The sequence below is a fragment of the Engraulis encrasicolus genome, chromosome 9 (genome assembly GCF_034702125.1).
Source record: "Engraulis encrasicolus isolate BLACKSEA-1 chromosome 9, IST_EnEncr_1.0, whole genome shotgun sequence".
NCBI classification, from domain to species: domain Eukaryota; kingdom Metazoa; phylum Chordata; class Actinopteri; order Clupeiformes; family Engraulidae; genus Engraulis; species Engraulis encrasicolus.
Window position 1 is genome coordinate 35,023,617 of NC_085865.1, and position 13,076 is coordinate 35,036,692.

General features: G+C 41.3%; 1 long non-coding RNA gene across 1 annotated transcript; it reads left to right on the forward strand.

The window, feature by feature from the left end:
- Window positions 1–9,792: 9,792 nt before the first annotated feature.
- Window positions 9,793–11,207, forward strand: LOC134455128 (uncharacterized). The gene is made up of 4 exons (XR_010036028.1): window positions 9,793–9,853; window positions 10,108–10,204; window positions 10,805–10,859; window positions 11,099–11,207. It is a non-coding gene; the product is annotated as an uncharacterized LOC134455128 (long non-coding RNA).
- Window positions 11,208–13,076: the final 1,869 nt, after the last annotated feature.

Genomic DNA, 13,076 nt, shown 5'->3' on the forward strand with positions numbered 1-13,076 from the left:
ATAGTGAAGGAGGCCTCACAGGACGGCCCAGATCAAAGTAGGGCCCTCTGTTTAAACTCCCAGGCCCCAGGACAAAGTCATATGAAAGGGTCCCCGTCTGACTATACACATACAATGTAATGGGGGCCCACTTGTGACCCCCTTTTCACTAGGCCCGGGACATCTGGCCCGTTTGTCCCCATCTGACAGTGGGCCATATACAATATTATACAGGGCTGGATTAAGATGGCATGAGGTCCCTAGGCTACAGGTTTCTGTGCCCCCCCTTAAAGGACCAGTTCAGTCAATTTCAACATGCAGCACTACCCTGGACTTGTCAGTACCTGAGGTCTTTTTTTTTCTTCTTCAGCCTTTTCCGAGATATTGGTCATTGTAATGGGGACAGTGCTTTGTATACGTTTCAAAAAATCATTTATATTTATTCCCAAAAACATCTGAAAGGTTATACAAAATCAGCAGACAACTAGCAAACAGCGGTACCTTTTGGGAAAATATTTGGAGTAGGCCCATGTTAATTTTTTATTTAAAAAAATGTAAACAAACGCTGCCCCCCTTAGAAAGGGCTTAGCCGAAAAATGTGGCTTCTCCGGGTACTGACAAGTCAAGGGTAGCGTGAGCAACAGCATATTGAAATTGACTGAACTGGTCTTTTAAGGCATATTGCGCGACAACTTTATATACGTAGGTGCCATACATGTTCAGTACGTGTCTACCAACCGTGCTCAGCACGACAGATTAATTATTTAGATTATTTTAATATTACATCTTTTCAATATTGCATCTTTTCTCCTTTTGGCCAATCAGGGGCCCCCTGGCAAGTGGGGGCCTCTAGACTGCAGCTCTATCTAGCCTGTGCGTTGATCCAGCCCGGGTAGTATACCCACATGTATTTGGACACTGGCTGCAGCCCAGCCCAGCCCAGCCCAGCGCAGTGTGGTCTTTTCAGTGGTGGTGGTCATGTCTCCCATGGTGCGAAAAAGCAAGAGCAAGTCACAAAAGACAGACATCACTGCTACCTAAATTATTACTTTTAACTCGGCTCCCATGAAAATATGCTCCTTTATTCCATCATCATGATCATATATTATAGAGAAAAATGGGACATTTTAATATTTCACAAAAGAAATCTGAAGAAAGTCTGAGAGATACAGTCTGAGAGAGAAGAGTTATTAATAAGAAAATCCAATATATTTCTTGGAATGTGTTAAATAGAATAATATTGTTTATTACTGAATAGTAATATTATATTATGTAATAATATACTTATTATACTAATAATTGTACTTCATTATAATATATTTGGGTTTTTGATTTGGGTTTTTCAGCAACGTGTTGCATGAACCTGTGACAACAGTCATGCTGTATGCTTGTACTTGGCAACGTAAATTATAATTGATCAGAAGCTTACAGATGGCTATAAGGCCAGGTTATATGTGGTGGGAAAGCTGCTCTTATCAGAGCTTCAGAGCACGCCGCTACCAGCCATGTCATGACGCAGAGACGTGATGCAGAGGACGGGCAAAAACAAGTGTATGCCCTTACTCAGGCATGGATAGGAGCGTAGTTATACGTAAAAGCATGCTGTTCTCTCATTCTCTCTCTCTCTCACTCACACACACACACACACACATACATACACGCACATTTTCTCTCTCTTAGACACACACGCACACCCACACACACACACACACACACACACACACACACACACACACACACACACACACACACACACACACACACACACACACACACACACCATCCAACATAATCTCACTTCCATCTTGTTCTTTCTCTCGTCATTTTTCTCTCTCTTTCCCCTTCTGTCTTTCTTCCCTTTTCTTCCATCTCACTCTCTCTCTCTCTCTCTCCCCGGAGTAGCGTCTTGGGACTCCTGACCTCTTGATGGTGCACAGCAGGGGTGGGATGGCAAGAGAGTTTGGAGCTCCGTTTGGAATTTTTAAAAAATCACACCCATTCTCTCTCTCTCTCTCTCGCTCACACACACACACACACACACACACACACACACACACACACACACACACACACACACACACACACACACACACACACACACACTCACACACACACACACACACACACACACACACACACACACACACACACACACACACACACACATTCTCTCTCTCTCGCTCACACAGGGGTCGGTACTGTAGGGGATTGTGAGCGCTAACTCCCTTCCGACCGGAAGGTCAGACAGGCAATGAACGAACAGCAGCAATGGAAACCCTGTAGAGGCTTCAGATAGGAGAGAGCAAAGAGGAGAGGGGCGAGGGGATAAGTGATAGTGATGGGTATTCAAAACATGGCTACCCCTAACATTGTCTATATCTATACGCACAGGTTCACTAATGCCCCATAGCAAGGCGGTGAAGAGGAGAGCCAATCTCTCTCTCTCTCTCTCTCTCTCTCTCTCTCTCTCTCTCTCTCTCTCTCTCTCTCTCTCTCTCTCTCTCTCTCTCTCTCTCTCTCTCTCTCTCTCTCCCTTATTCTCTAATGCTCTGTGGCACAGAGGTGAAGAGGGCTGTTTTTTTCCCAATGAGAAGAAGATGTGAACTTGGGCTGCCTGTCTTTTAAGGAGGACCAGGTGGAGATGAGCAGGAGAGATTTAATTGGAATAGTTGGTGATCTATTCTAGGGATTTGCCTCTTGACAGGGAAGCCGGCAGGGGGTACAAAGGTGTCAGTGAGTTGACCCGGGCCCGAGGTGAGAGGGCGGGGTCAAAATTGGGTCTATGTTACATTACATGTATTGGGAGGTTGCCTGATTATCATCTGCTTTAAAATCTTGTTTGGCGTCACTGGGAGGGCATGGCCTGGCTTATTGGGAGGGCTTTCAAATTATTTTTGTCCTCAGCCCAACCAAACTGTCCGTGGCCCTGCCTTGTGGTTTCTACAGCATCAGGCCAAGAACCAAAGAAGCCTTTAAGATTTCAAGCACCAAACAACTCTTTTGGCTACTAGCATGACCTTGATGAAGGGAGGTATTCACACAGATTTTGTATTGGATGTGGTCTCAGAGACCACCAAATATTTATATTATTTTTCTGCTTATTGGACAAATAAAAACAGGATAATAAATCACATAAGACCACATGTCTTTTTAAACCAATTGACTGTATATTTACAGTAGACCGGCAATTTCTTTATAATTAATTCATGCTGGATTACAAATAATCAAACACAACCTGGCTTCACATGCTCACTATAATATTTTGAACAATGACAGAGGCCCTCTTCAAATCAATAGAAACCATTTTTCATTTTGATATAATTTTATATAAGTTCACTTACACAGCTATCACACACACTCAGCTGTTTCTTTTTTTCATATTTTTTCCCATCATTGTATAGCCTTTTTATCATATATAACAAACACCTCATCCAACCATTTCTCTCCCTATTTTTTCATTTCATTCATTCATAATTTACCTATTTTTTGAAATGTTCATTCTAAATGATTTCCTTTTTTTGCTGAGCCACACTAAAAAAACAGGTTTCTTTTTTACCTGTTGTGCCTTTTCTTTTGATAAATATACAGTTCTTCTGCAAGAGAATGCACTGAAAAGGAATAGAATAGAATTAAATATACTGTGCGAACTGAGATGGGGTTGATGTGAAGGAGAGGGGTTTGATGTGAAGGGTAATAGATTTCTTCAAGCAAATACACAGATATTCCTGTTTATCTCCGTGTCTCCTCCAATGTAGCCCCTCTCAGTCTATTCCATCCATCTTCTATTCTCTCTCTCTCTCTCTCTCTCTCTCTCTCTCTCTCTCTCTCTCTCTCTCTCTCTCTCTCTCTCTCTCATTCTCTGGTTGCTGCTGCTATGAAGGAAGTTTCCCATCATGGCTGTCAATCTGTGTGTGTGTGTGTCGCTCAAAGCTAGACATTGACAAATAGCAGTCGCTGCAAGTCACACTTATCACAGGTAGCACAAGCTCTGTCTCTCTCTTTCTCCCGAGCCTGCACACACACAGACACACAGACACACACACACACACACACACACACACACACACACACACACACACACACACACACACACACACACACACACACACACGCACACACACACACACGCACATACACACACACACACACACACACACACACACACACACACACACAATCTCAGTCTCTCTCTGTCTCAGACCCACACACACCCACACGGGCACCCACACAGGCCAGGAAATGACAGAGATGAAATGGAAACGTCTCCCATGGCCAGAGAGAGATACTAAGGAGGAGAGGGGATGGAGAGATGGATAGAGATAGGAGACGGGAAGAGAGAAGGGAGGGATGGGGGTGACAACCGCCGGAACACTGGCTTGTTATTGCATTTGGTGAAGCAGAAAGGGTTTTTTTTATGTGGCCCAGTGTAGAATGGCACAATTGATATAACTCAAATGCATTTTTGTCTTTTAGGGTATTCAAGTAAAAAAGCAATTTCATATTTAGTAGTAATTCAAATTTAAAAAGGAACGTAATTGACTGTGTGATTGTAAATAAATGCTTTATATAATACAGTACACTAAATACACACAAGTGCTGGTATGCTCAAGTGAAAATAAATACCCACTAGCCCTTGGCTGAAATGGTTAGGCCATTGACTGATACGCAGGGGACCCGGGTTTGATTCCGTCGTGAGGTCATTTCCTGATCCTCTCCCACTTGCTTCCTGTTGCCACCTGACACTGTCCTATCAAATAAAGGCATAAAAGCCCCCAAAATATGTTTTTTAAAATAACATAAAAACAAATGTCCATCTTTATTATGCAACAGTGAAATTACACATCTGTCTTTCTATGTACATACATAGTTTCTTGCATGAAATATGGTGATCGTTCTTGAATAAATGCACGAGAGGTCAAAGGATGAATTTCATGCCATTCATCACTTTTAGCTGTGTAGACCTACTTGGCATGAGCTTCATCCATGATGATTTAAGTCATCTCAGTGCATCACATTTCATGCTGCACCCGCATGGATAGAGAAGTATGTTCATGAAAAACAGCTGCTTTAAAATAATAGTTCAAATTTTAACATTTTTCACATAGGTCTTTTCAAATGCAAAACTTTTTTTCTCATTGTTTTTTCATACTTTCCTATTTTTTTCTTCATGAAATCCTTCCTTTACTGATCAATGTAATTTTGAGCAGCGCACAACTTCTACAGTGCCTAGCCTGATCTCCACTAGGTGACGCCTTTTCTCTAGTTTTTGCAGTGAGGCTGGAATCTTCTCCCATTTTCGACTGCATGCAGGGGTTGACACCTAGTGGTGTAATGGCAATATGTCAACTGTAGACGTAAAGGCCCCAAATGTACAGCAGGCCCATTTCTTGAGAATTACCCCCATCCATGGCACCATCAAATGGACTTTATCATCACAAAGCCAATAATTCATATGAATGAGTAACAGGCTTAGGGTGCAATAGAACAGCAGCTGATTATCTTACATGAGGACTATATATGGGGTCGTAACATTACTGCAACTTATCACATACAGCACAACTTACTGAAGAGGCCCGTACAGTCTTTTCACCATGACAATTGTCACCATTACATGGCTGTACTGCGCCCTGCTATTGTGTACTACTGTGCTTTGCCCAGGCCCAGGGCCAGGGGGCGACAAAGGGGTATATGTTGTCCCGGGCCCAGGGAGACAGGGGGCCCAGAATGGGATTCCCATTACATTGTATGTATTGGGCAGGGGGCCCTTTCAGATGAATTTGTTCTGGGCCCAGTGAAAGCAGCCCTGGCTGTGTGCCCATACAATTCAATTGAAATGACAACAAGACTCTTTGAATGATGGCATCAAGCGCCTGGCTACTGTAGTTGGGTGTTCAGGTTTCCACCACAGAGCAGCCCACTCCAAAACCACTCCAGAATTTCAGGTGTGATTTGAGAAGTATAGTAGGCCGGGGTGGCACCTTGACTGGCAGCAAGCAATGAAGGAGCCACGCAGACGAGATGAACCACATGAAGGGCCCCGGGGTCGGGGTGCGTGTGTCACGGTGTGTGTGTGTGTGGCTCTAACCCAGCAGCACCTGACACCAAGCTGGGCCGATGCGTCATTTCATTTCGTTTCTCTCTCTCTGCACTCACAGAAATGATTCATGGAGGAGTTCATTTTTATGCATTCACATCTATTTGATTTTATTTAAAAACTCATTGTTTTAAAACATAGGCTATGATATACATTACAATTAACTATAATCTATGTAATTGGACCAATAATAAAATGTAGTGAATTGAAACACTTAATATATAATTAAAAAGTTTAGATAATTAACAATATAAAACAAACAAGATCATATTATTTAAAATGTATGTGATTAGTTTTCATAAGCCAGTCCCTCCAGGATTTTGCGCTGGGATTTTGTGATTTTTGCGGTCAAAATGTCTGATTTTGTGGCGGCATTTTCTCATTTTTTGCAAAGATTTTGCGGCATTTTCTCATTTTTTGCAAAGATTTTGCACCCCTTTCTGGGTTTTTTTTGGTAACTGAAAACCACAATCAGTCTAAGCAGGCTTACGACAAACGGGAGAGAGATTCAGAAACACACTTCCTAAATAATAGAATAATAAAATATTGACAATAATAAAATATTGTCAAAAACTGCCAGAGCGTCTTATAAGCCAGTGCGTCCAATGTGTAAAAAAAATCATGGCCGCGACTCTCATAAATCTCTGTCGATATTTTAGAACGACTTCGGGGGAAAACGGGACTGCGCGTTATGAAAAAATACTTGTGGGTATAGCCTACAGGTCACAGGTTGTATGCAAGCGTTACAATGCCACCTGTTGGAAGGTGCGTCTCTCTCTCTCTCTCTCTCTCTCTCTCTCTCTCGTGCTCGTATTGCAAGCTGTTGCATATTAGGCTATTTGCTTGATGCAAAGTTGTGATGGCATACACGCTCTCGTTGACATGGTTGTGTGCATGGTTGCATGGATTCGCAAGACTTTATTGCAATAACACAGTGAAAGCGTGGAAGGGCCGTTCACTTCCTATCTTGGTGTCCTTGACTGAAACAAGTTGCAAAACTCCACACTTCCGAATCGAATCCTTTGCGATCGGCACTACAGTGATTTTTATCAGAAGGCTTGTGCCTACGCATAGACATAGATCCTTAAATTACAAACAGCGAACATTGAAAAAAGATCAGACAACGACCGTCGGGTAGCATGCTCATGAAAGCGACAGGGGAGAGTGGAGAAGTTGCGCAAAAATGTAACGTAAGATGTTTGCTACTGTGCGACAGCACCGCCACTATTTCATGGCTGCATACACTTCTTCGTCATGGATAAATGGGCAACAATACTTTTTTCCAGCCAGGATTGCACTGAAAAGTAGGCTACTGCTGTTAAAGAAAGGTCACGGATGTGCAGCACCGACGCCTGCCTGTATGTGTGAGGGAGGGGAGGAGAGAGACACGGAGCTGCTGAGATGAGGGTCGCGACTTGCGAAATAGCAGGCAATTATTTTTCAATGTTTCAGTGACGTATTAACAAAAATGCTTCCTATTGGTTTTCGTCTCCGGTGGTTGAGTAGTCACATTTGTATTTTTTGACGAAAATATAAATCAATAAACTCCACAGAATGTTGAAGGGGACAAAGGGGAAATTTTGCGGGAAAAATGCGGCTTTACAGGAATTACGTGGCATCGTGAAATTATGCGGAATATCATTGAATTTGCATGAATCCACGCGATCGCTGAATCGCGAAAAACTGGAGGGACTGATGAGTTATGTGAATTGGGAAAACTGAGGATGCAACTCCAGTCCAGAGGTGGCGCTACTTGCTGCACATCACGGTTGTTCACAGCCAAACGTTTGAGCGCTGCATTTCTACTTCCTGTTGCCCTTCAACTGTGTGGGGAGTGGAGCGAGATCAATGTTATGGTAAGAAATCTAAAGCCATCCTACATCCAATTTCTTCAAATTGTGTCGAAATTGTGTAGTTTATATTAGATGGATACTATTTGGTTTGATTTCTGTTCACATTTCCGTAGTTTGTTATTGCTGTAGCCTAAACGGTTAAATCCTGCATGGCAGGTGTTCCAGTGCATGTGTGCTTCAGGCTAGCGGTTCTTTGGCAACTTGGCTTGTTTGTTACTTCTCTACAGGTCGACAGTAAACTAAACCAACCTTGAAATTGGTTATTATGCTGTTTGAAACGACACAAAGCCACAAGTGATTGTCGTAAGCAGTTGTATCTTTCCCCTTTTACAGTGCCCATTTTATGGTAGGCTTAGCAAAGTGCTGCTGATGTTCACAGTTTGCAGTTCAAATTCCTTATTGCGCTGTAATAATGTCGTTTAAATTCAGTTCAGTTCAATAATACTAAACTACACACGGTAATCATGCTGTTTAAAATTGCATTGCGCTGTTCTTTGATTATTGTGTGCCATGTTATCTGTTTTGTGGGTCAGTTGCAGTAAAAGGATGCATCATAAATGCAAAGCATTCGTTTCACTGGATAGTAATGGCATCTGCTCTTGTATTGCCCTTTCTCCCCAGATACAAAACTATTGTGGTATTTTTGTCATTCTCCTCAACGGGACATCCATGTGGCGACATGGTAAGCTTAAACTTATTGAAAGATGTACAGTTATATCTCAAATGTAGTTCATATGACTGACACATCAAAGTTGTTGGTAACACTCTATGAAGCCCATATCTATAGCGCATTATGAGTGCATTTATATCAAATTATAATGTGCATTATAATTTGGCTACTTACAACGCATTACAACTACACCCATGATCTTTCATGATGCTTTATGCTAACAGTTATGAATAACAGTGAACTAAGTTTATAAAACTATGTAAATCCAAGGGTGTTATGAGTGCTCGTGACTGGATATATACTACAGACTGCCTGATGGGGCTTACACTACATTATGATGCATTATACTGCATTACACAGTGCATTATAGATGCATCCATATGAACTTCACTTTACTTAGAGCACACATTGACAACTTATGATCTCACATGGAATATTATAGCGTCTTATTCGTCCTTATATCCAGGTCTGTGCATAGAGGGGTGTAAGTACTCCTAATGCATTAAAAGCCCCATCAGGCATTCTGTAGTTTATAACCAGCCAAGAGTCCTCATAACACAATTGTATTTATTAAGCATTATAAGCTAGATTCATGGTTATACATAGCTGTTAATATAAAGCATCATGAAACATGATGGGTGTAGTCATAATACGTGGTGAGTCATTATAATGTGCATTATAATTTGATATAAATGCGCTCATAATTTGCTATAGATATGGGCCTCATAGAAAGTGTTACCAAGTTGTTTGTTAAATGAACCTGAAATGTGAAAAATGTGCATGTTAACCATTCAAATGATTTGTCTAAACATTTATAAGGCTGGTATTATCTCCGTGTTCAATCTGGTCAAGCAGATGAGGGGCCCACATTTACTGCCGACATAGATGAGGTTCTGATCAAGAAGGTGATGCAACGCCCAGGAAGGAGGTTCTTCTGGAGCCGGCAATTCCAGACTTCCAGAACAGATGGCACTTTTTGATGCCAGCGAGGTAAATGTAGTGTAGTTGACTGGACTGTCACTGGACTAAACCAGTGACATTCTTATCTTTTGGTGTTGTCGTCAATGCCATTAACCTGCCACAACCCCTGTTGTCTTTTTACAGATCAATTTGGAATTCATGTAAATTGCCACTGTACCTCTGACCTCAAAATTCTTTGAACTGGACTATCGGGCAAGTGGCCTTATCCAGATCTTCTGTACCGAAGGTGGAGTTGTAGGACGGAAGATCTCTGCCATAATGACCCACATGGAACATGTAAGTTTTTGATTCTGGTCTAATCTGATCTGCATATAGCTTGTGAGTTAGAACACCATGGTGAAATTTTATGTTGATTGTTTCAGATGTTTTTCTTGACGTTAGAAAAAAAAACACTTGACTGCATGGGTTTAGACTTGTGAGCTTTGAGTGGGGTTAAACAAGGTTTTGGGGTGGTCAATGGAGAAATGACTGACTTTGTTGCCCTCAGTACCTGTGTTGGTTTGTGACACATTATGCATACTGTCCTCTAGGATGCCGGCGAACTGTCTGTGTATGAACTTCAGCGACTTGAACATCAGAGAGAAGGTTTTTTTGTCATCTTTGAAGATTTCACAAGCATGTGGACATGTAAGAGTTTGCCGCTGCTCTCATTTTCACACATTGCCTCACTTTGTGTCTTCTCCTACTCTACTCTCTCCCTTCTGTTCTTGCCTCTACCTCCTTTTCATACTGTCACTCACCAGTATATCGAAATAGAACTTTGAGATTTAAATGGCTGTCAAATTTGGTCTTAAAAGTGTATTCTTTTTCTCCATTGCCATGTAACTTCATTCTTACTCCAGACCTGTGTACCATTTATTAAGGGGGGGCTCTTTAGGGTCTTAAGAAATAATGTGATGTTTGCTCAAAGTACACCAAATGTCCCTGCTGCCATAGGAGCCCACATTTGATTTGATGGTACAAAGTTTACACATTTCAGCATGCTTGCTCTGAATGTTTGCCCCTCTGCCTGCAACATCTTGAGGAAAGTCCCAACTCTGATCTGATATTAGTGCGATGGACTGTCTCAAAGTTTACAATTAAGTCAACCAATGCACATCGAAGCATTTTTTTTAAGTTGAAAGAGGAAGTTCAGCATCCCTTGTGAATGGAAAATCACCACTGTTTGGATTGCTACCAATTCAGTGTAGTGATACAGTGGATCTAATAATTTCTTTCTGTCAAAAGGCAGCAGAGGATCTCCGGACTCGGGATGCAAGTGAGGCCAAAGCAAGATAATGAAGTAAGTCATAAAGCACTGCATTTTCAAGCAATTTATTGAACAGAAGTTTTGCAGTCAGGAGAGGGGTAAGGGGAGATGGGGTTGGAATGGGGAAATAAATTGTCTTCTTTCTTTGGCCAACAGGTGACTTTTTTTTGATTGCAAAGTGCCTGGAAGACAAGTCTTTTGAACTTATTTCGCACCTAAATCTTTGTAGTTCTTCCGTTAAATCATTCTTTTTTCCCTTTGCTATGTTCCAGGACCTTGAATGCAGACAGGCCTAGGCAGACACTGCTGAGAAGACCATGGGCATCTACACAGTCCGGACAGAGGGTGATGGTCTAGGTGATGCATGTTTTGAAGATGTCTGTGTGGCATATGACTATAAAACTCATGATATTTTTGTCTTCGACCAAGTGGTCAGTGTGGAGAAGTTTGAGTTTTTTTTTTTTTTTTAAATCCATGTCTGCTGTCGGCCACATACACACAACTGTTGCCCACACACCAGCGGCCTATACTACAAAACTGGTTCAGGATACGTTAAGGTTAAGTTGAGAGTGAAATCAACTAATAGAAGAGCCCAGAGTACTTATTTTCTTTAGAAAGGCTCTTAGATGATGAGATAAAGGTATTAGATGATTTACCTAACTTAGTAATAGGCCCCTGGTGAACTATTCGGTACACAAACCAGCTGAACTAGTGTGCCGGCTCACTTGGTTGACTACGTGTATTGGCTGCCTAAGTACACCTGCTGAACTTTTGTTGCACCCACAAACTTGGACTGTTGGCTGTGTGCACACACCTATTAGGACTGTTGTACTTAATGCCAGCTGAAGTATTGTGTGTGCACACCTGATCTTTTTCTTGTGTACTACACACCTGTGGGACTGTTTCGCCCACGCACGCTTGCGTGGCCATTTGTGTTAACCTTTTGCGCCCGCAAGTCACACCAACACACTTACCCAACTTTTCTGTCTTTCAACTTGTGTTCAGATGAGTTGTTTGTGTAAAAAATGTTTGTACAGTATATAGAAATGTACTGTGTTCTTTGTCAAGACACCTGTGTGATGGATGGTGAACATGGTGTAATTTCTGCCTTATTTTCCCTTTCCTTGGTTTTTCTTATTATACAGGGTGTTTGTTAAAATGTTTTTTGCATTAGCTAGCTGGTCAGGAGGGGAAAAACCTCAGCATACTGACCATTTTGCTTTGAAATTACTTTGACCTTTTGGTCTTACTCCAAGTGTGCAGGGGCCTATACTACAAAGCTGGTTCAGGGTAAGTTAAGGTGTAAATCATCTAATATTACATCTAATAATAAGAAAATGAGGACTCCAGGCCCTTCTATTAGGTAATTTACCTCTTAACTAAACCTTAAATTATCCTGAACCAGCTTTGTAGTATAGATCCAATTGATTTTGCAGGTTTGGATTCTTTGAAGTAAGCTGCGTTGTGACTCGTGCATGTGAAGTACCGTATTGTTTTTACTTTTGGTATTGTGAATAACCAACTACTTAATAATAATCACTTCGTGATTTAACGTATGACTCTGTTTTTGGGATCCCTTGCTGTGTCCAAGTGGCTAGGTGTTGCACTGATGATTTGTGTTGCAAATAAATAAGCTTTATTTGAAAAAAAGTTGTGTGTATCATTTCAGATTTATTTGGTTGGTTTATATAAAGATTAAGTAATTAAAATGTATGCATTTTTGTCATCTATTAAATTGCATAAATCTTATTCATTCTAAATGCATGCAATTTTGTCATCTATTAAATTGCATAAATCTTATCCATTCTAAATGCATAAGTCTTATTAATACTAAATGCATAAATTGAGGGTTATAGGTTTCAAATGAATAGGATTTATTTAATGAATTTCTATACATCCTATAAGTCTTGGTTTTCAGGATTGCATAAGACTTAGCTATTCAAAATGTATGCATTTTTGTCATCAATCAAATTAATTAAATCTGATGTTTTGGGGTGAATTATTTCTGTGAGTGTGGTGGCTTAGACAGAAACACACAAGTGGGCGCAAACACGTGCCACTGTAGCCGTACCCACCGCCGAAAGACACACAGCTCAAACACAAACACAAATACAGACACTATGCTACACCTGCCTGCCCTGCCTTGTGCATCAAACACAACAAAAGAAACGTGCCCTGAATTCTGTGCTACCTTTCACATGCTGCTGTCTGTTGGCCTACATGTGTGGACGTTTTGAGAATAACACTGTA